Here is a 5752-nt window from a genome sequence, read left to right as displayed (position 1 = left end):
GTCTCTCCTTTAATGGACACGCATTAAAAACCTTCCTCAAGATAATGACCGTAATGCATGCGCTCTATCCTACGAGCTGAAAAACACTTGGAAGTGTTCTTACAACATGACGCCGATTACCTCACCTTCACCTGTCTCTGTCCTACTGCTAAACATTCCCTGGAACCAGGCTAGACACTCTCGGTATGGACGAGGGTGCTGGCTGAGAGGTGGTCATGCTGGCTGAGAGGTGGTCATGCTGGCTGAGAGGTGGTCATGCTGGCTGAGAGGTGGTCATGCTGGCCGAGAGGTGGTCATGCTGGCTGAGAGGTGGTCATGCTGGCCGAGAGGTGGTCATGCTGGCCGAGAGGTGGTCATGCTGGCCGAGAGGTGGTCATGCTGGCTGAGAGGTGGTCATGCTGGCTGAGATGTGGTCATGCTGGCTGAGATGTGGTCATGCTGCCTCTTCATATTGGAGCTGTGTTTTATCCCCTGGCTCATGTTTAGCCTGCTCTTCTCTGACAAGTTGCCATTGCCTTTATCTGTGTTTTAAAAAAAGACCCTTGAAAGGTCTACGACCATCAAATGACAGTCCCCAGATAACACAGTCACTCAGAGCGTTTGCTTACTTCAAACAGCTCCATCTGGCTCTGTCTGGCTCTGTCTGTCTGGCCCTGTCTGTCTGTTTGTCTGTCTGACCCTGTCTGTCTGGCCCTGTCTGTCTGTCTGTCTGTCTGACCCTGTCTGTCTGTCTGTCTGGCCTGTCTGTCTGTCTGGCCTGTCTGTCTGTCTGTCTGGCCTGTCTGTCTTTCTGGCCTGTCTGTCTGTCTGGCCTGTCTGTCTGTCTGTCTGTCTGTCTGACCCCGTCTGTCTGTCTGTCTGGCCTGTCTGTCTGTCTGGCCTGTCTGTCACGTCTGCACTCCCCACAGAGCCACCACATCGTGTAAATAGCAAACAATCATAAATCCATATTCTAGAAAACAGATTCAACCCCAACACCTTCTAACTTGTAACTATTCCTACAAGTTTGTCTGAACATCACTCATTATCATTGAGTTATATCGGCATTGTTGTGGCACGCTCAATGTGTGTGTTTGAAGTGTGTGTCTGGGTCTCCAGACAGCCTCCAGCGGTGCCTGCGTCTGCTATCGATCCAGAGTCTCCTATCTGCTCCCCAGAGAGACTTCAGCTCGGAGAAATGAACAGAGTATTTGCATGTTTTAATGGTCATCACCAGCCGCTCTGAGGTGCTGGATCAATAGGGGAGCCCAGAAGAGTGTCGGCCTCTTGGTCTGACCCCAGAGGATTATAGGGGCCCTTCCTCCCAGATAATGGTAGAACGCTCAAAGACCAAGGAGAGAGAAAACAAGGTTGAGACATACCCCCCTCCTCACCCAGACCTGCCCTTTCCCAGCCCTGCACACCACCCCTGCCCCCAGATCTGCCCTGCCCCAACCCTGCACAACACCCCCGCCCCAGACCTGCCCTGCCCCAGCCCTGCACAACACCCCCGCCCCAGACCGGCCCTGCCCCAGCCCTGCACAACACCCCCGCCCCAGACCTGCCCTGCCCCAGCCCTGCACACCACCCCCGCCTCCCACCCTGCCCAAGCCCAACACACCACCCCTGTATAATCGCCCCCCTCCCTACCCCCTTATTGCCTCTGACGGCAGAGAGAAGAGGAAGTCTCCACTCCAGCATGGTGTGACGGAGTCTGTATGTTTTCACACAGTAGTTTAATCCTGCATGTCTGGGTTCTGTGTGTTACGGTCCCACACGGTCAGGATTATTCACCCTCTACGTCTGCTCACGGAGAAACTCCCAATGATGTCCATTCCCTCTGGGCTTAGTCTGGGGAAGTTTGTGAATGAAAAGCAGACAGGATTAGGGAAAGGGGGAGGGAGAGAGAGATATATAGAGAGGGAGATGGGGGGTGGTGGGAAAAACAGGGAGGGAGGGGGAGAAGTAGCCTGGTCCTAACCAGACCCTCGTACATTTCATTTGTACAGAGGGTTTGGGATCTCTCCATGTGCACGACATTAACGTCATCGTTCTCAGCCACTCCCTCTGTTCGCTGATTGGACCTACAAAAAATGTGTTTCTGGAAACCGACTTCAGAACCGAGCTCCCAGACCTAGTACAGAAGCAAAATCCAAATTGAGCAGAAGTACTTAGGAGGGCAGAGCCAGGCTAGGGGAGAGGGGGATAGGGGGAGAGAATTCTGTGTAGGGCTTTGCCACTCTAAGTCTTTTCTCGTTCTCTCTCGTCTTGCCAGTATTTTTCTTCCAGCTTTCATGTGAGCTTAAAGACAGAGCATGAAGAGGGAACATTTACATTTAGTCATTAAGCAGATGCTCTTCACCAGAGCAACTTACAGTAAGTACAGGGCCATTCCCCCGAGGCAAGTAGGGTGAAGTGCCTTACCCAGGGACACAATGTTATTTGTCACGGCCGGGTTTCAAACCGGCAACCTTCTGATTGGTAGCCCGACTCCCTAATCGCTCAGCCATTGACCTAGGGAACAGGACATACTGTACATATGACTGGAAAGGTTTCTTCTCTGGGCTGTGCTGGACGACTAATCTTCCCCCCATGCTCATCAGGAGAAATGCCCGGCCTGGTCTGGATCTCCACTCAGGGTGGACCCCTGCTCTGCATTCAGCACAGCCGCTCCGTGGAGACTCCTTGCCAGTGTCACAAACATCTCATCCAGTCCCTCCGCTTTCTAAGGGTAGACTGCCAGGAAACATGTGTTTGTTGCCATGAGGGTCGGATGTTGTTAGGCATTCCAGAAAGTAATTTGAGTCTAATCTATTTACATCTGTATGTAAATAGTATGCCTGACTTGTAAAATGTAAGCGTCTTCCTGGCATCAGGTCCTCAAGTGCTCATGTCGAGGGAGCTGTTCTGGTCAGGGATAGGAGAGGGGAGGGAGCTGTTCAGGTCAGGGATAGGGCAGGGGAGGGAGCTGTTCTGGTCAGGGATAGGGCAGGGGAGGGAGCTGTTCTGGTCAGGGATAGGACAGGGGAGGGAGTTGTTCTGGTCAGGGATAGGACAGGGGAGGGAGCTATCCTGGTCAGGGATAGGACAGGGGAGGGAGCTGTTCTGGTCAGGGATAGGACAGGGGAGGGAGCTGTTCTGGTCAGGGATAGGACAGGGGAGGGAGCTGTTCTGGTCAGGGATAGGACAGGGGAGGGAGCTGTTCTGGTCAGGGATAGGACAGGGGAGGGAGCTGTTCTGGTCAGGGATAGGACAGGGGAGGGAGCTGTTCTGGTCAGGGATAGGACAGGGGAGGGAGCTGTTCTGGTCAGGGATAGGACAGGGGAGGGGGCTGTTCTGGTCAGGGATAGGACAGGGGAGGGAGCTGTTCTGGTCAGGGATAGGACAGGGGAGGGAGCTGTTTTGGTCAGGGATAGGACAGGGGAGGGAGCTGTTCTGGTCAGGGATAGGGCAGGGGAGGGAGCTGTTCTGGTCAGGGATAGGACAGGGGAGGGAGCTGTTCTGGTCAGGGATAGGGCAGGGGAGGGAGCTGTTCTGGTCAGGGATAGGGCAGGGGAGGGAGCTGTTCTGGTCAGGGATAGGGCAGGGGAGGGGGCTGTTCTGGTCAGGGATAGGACAGGGGAGGGGGCTGTTCTGGTCAGGGATAGGGCAGGGGAGGGAGCTGTCCTGATCAGGGATAGGACAGGGGAGGAAGCTGTCCTGATCTGCATGTATTTTTATTCTTTTTTATGTGGAGGAAACCCAAGTGAGCACAGGGAGAACACGCAAAAGCCGGTTAAAACAGGGTCACATCACCTAATCATCACTTAATCATTACATAACAAGCACTAATATAGCAACCTGTGGCTGAGTTGAGTAGATATTATATAACAGCATGGTAACATGTGGCTGTTGATTTAGTGCCACAACCAATAACAGGATTAATACACAGATTTAAAGTTACTTGATCTTTCAAACACACATACACACACACTCTTCATGGTTTGTATGATTTTTATTATTTTGTAGCTGTTTTTTAGGCAGTGCCTGGCAGTCTGCTGGTATTGTCCTGGTACTGAAGTCTCCTGTCAATGTCTTGGTAGTTCCCTGGTTGTAGCCTGGTAGTTTCCTGGTAGTGTCCTGGTAGTGTCCTGGTAGTGTCCTGGCAGTGTCCTGGCAGAGTCCTGGTAGTGTCCTGGTAGTGTCCTGGTAGTGTCCTGGTATTGTCCTGTCAGAGTCCTGGTAGTGTCCTGGCAGAGTCCTGGTAGTGTCCTGGTAGTGTCCTGGTAGTGTCCTGGTATTGTCCTGTCAGAGTCCTGGTAGTGTCCTGGCAGAGTCCTGGTAGTGTCCGGGTAGTGTCCTGGTAGTGTCCTGGCATTGTCCTGGCAGAGTCCTGGTAGTATCCTGGTAGTGTCCTGGTATTGTCCTGGCAGTGTCCTGGTAGTGTCCTGGTAGTATCCTGGTAGTGTCCTGGTAGTGTCCTGGTAGTGTCCTGGTAGTGTCCTGGTATTGTCCTGGCAGAGTCCTGGCAGAGTCCTGGTAGTGTCCTGGTATTGTCCTGGTAGTGTCCTGGTAGTATCCTGGTAGTGTCCTGGTATTGTCCTGGTAGTGTCCTGGTAGTGTCCTGGTAGTATCCTGGTAGTGTCCTGGTAGTGTCCTGGCAGTGTCCTGGCAGAGTCCTGGTAGTGTCCTGGTAGTGTCCTGGGAGTGTCCTGGTAGAGTCCTGGCAGAGTCCTGGCAGAGTCCTGGTAGTGTCCTGGTATTGTCCTGGTAGTGTCCTGGTAGTGTCCTGGTAGTGTCCTGGTATTGTCCTGGTAGTGTCCTGGTAGTGTCCTGGTAGTGTCCTGGTAGTATCCTGGTAGTGTCCTGGTAGTGTCCTGGTATTGTCCTGGTAGTGTCCTGGTAGTGTCCTGGTAGTGTCCTGGGAGTATCCTGGTAGTGTCCTGGTAGTATCCTGGTAGTGTCCTGGTAGTGTCCTGGTAGTGTCCTGGGAGTATCCTGGTAGTGTCCTGGTAGTGTCCTGGTATTGTCCTGGTAGTGTCCTGGTAGTGTCCTGGTAGTATCCTGGTAGTGTCCTGGTAGTGTCCTGGCAGTGTTTGATGTAGTGTCAGCAGGAGTACTCGAGCAGAGTTTGAATTAGCATACGTCTGGGCCAGTGAAAGGGCTGTCCACTGGCAGCCTCTAACAGGATTAGGGGGTTCTAGTGAGGAGGTGCTCCTGGTCAAACTCACTGCGATGTGAAAGGGATTTCCATTTGTCTAGTCTGGGCCTGCTGTCCTTCTCCTAATCCCTAGCTGTTCTCGCAGCCGACCTTCAGCGGAGCTAATCTGCAGGAAACAGCGCAGGTCCTGAGAGGCGGAACTCTCACCACAGACCAGCTCCTTTCTCCCTCTGATTCACACTCTTTCTCTCCCTCTCACACACACACACATACACATTCTCTCACATCACACACCCTTTTCCATCATACACACTCTCAAATCATACCCACTCGCTCACACAAACTCCTTCTCACGGCATACACTCTCTCACATCATCACACACACACTCGCTCACTCTCTCTCACACACGGAGGATCGAATGCAACGGAATAGGAAATCATACTTTGGATTGAGTGTTTGAACCATGAGGCTGGCAGCTTCCCACAGGGTAAGACGGGGTATTTACTTTGAAAGAATCCTGTGTTTACTCTGCTAACTCTGCTGTGTCTGTGCAACTCTGTGATTGCTGTGCTTTCTTGTGTTTGTGTTTGTCAGATTGCGAAGGAGTGTTTTGAAAGAGGGTATGTGTGTGT

General features: G+C 52.6%; 1 protein-coding gene across 1 annotated transcript in view; it reads left to right on the top strand.

The window, feature by feature from the left end:
• The first annotated feature begins 4982 nt into the window (after positions 1-4982).
• Positions 4983-5752, top strand: part of zgc:158785 (uncharacterized protein LOC791214 homolog) — a 5678-nt gene continuing 4908 nt past the window's right edge. The window contains exon 1 of the mRNA XM_047042767.1: positions 4983-5607. The gene's annotated coding sequence lies outside the window, so the exon portion shown is untranslated. The remainder of the gene's footprint in view (positions 5608-5752) is intronic.

The sequence above is a fragment of the Hypomesus transpacificus genome, chromosome 19 (assembly GCF_021917145.1).
Source record: "Hypomesus transpacificus isolate Combined female chromosome 19, fHypTra1, whole genome shotgun sequence".
Taxonomy (NCBI): Eukaryota; Metazoa; Chordata; class Actinopteri; order Osmeriformes; family Osmeridae; genus Hypomesus; species Hypomesus transpacificus.
The sequence above is the reverse complement of the archived record's forward strand: the minus strand, read 5'-3'. Positions and strand labels throughout refer to the sequence as shown.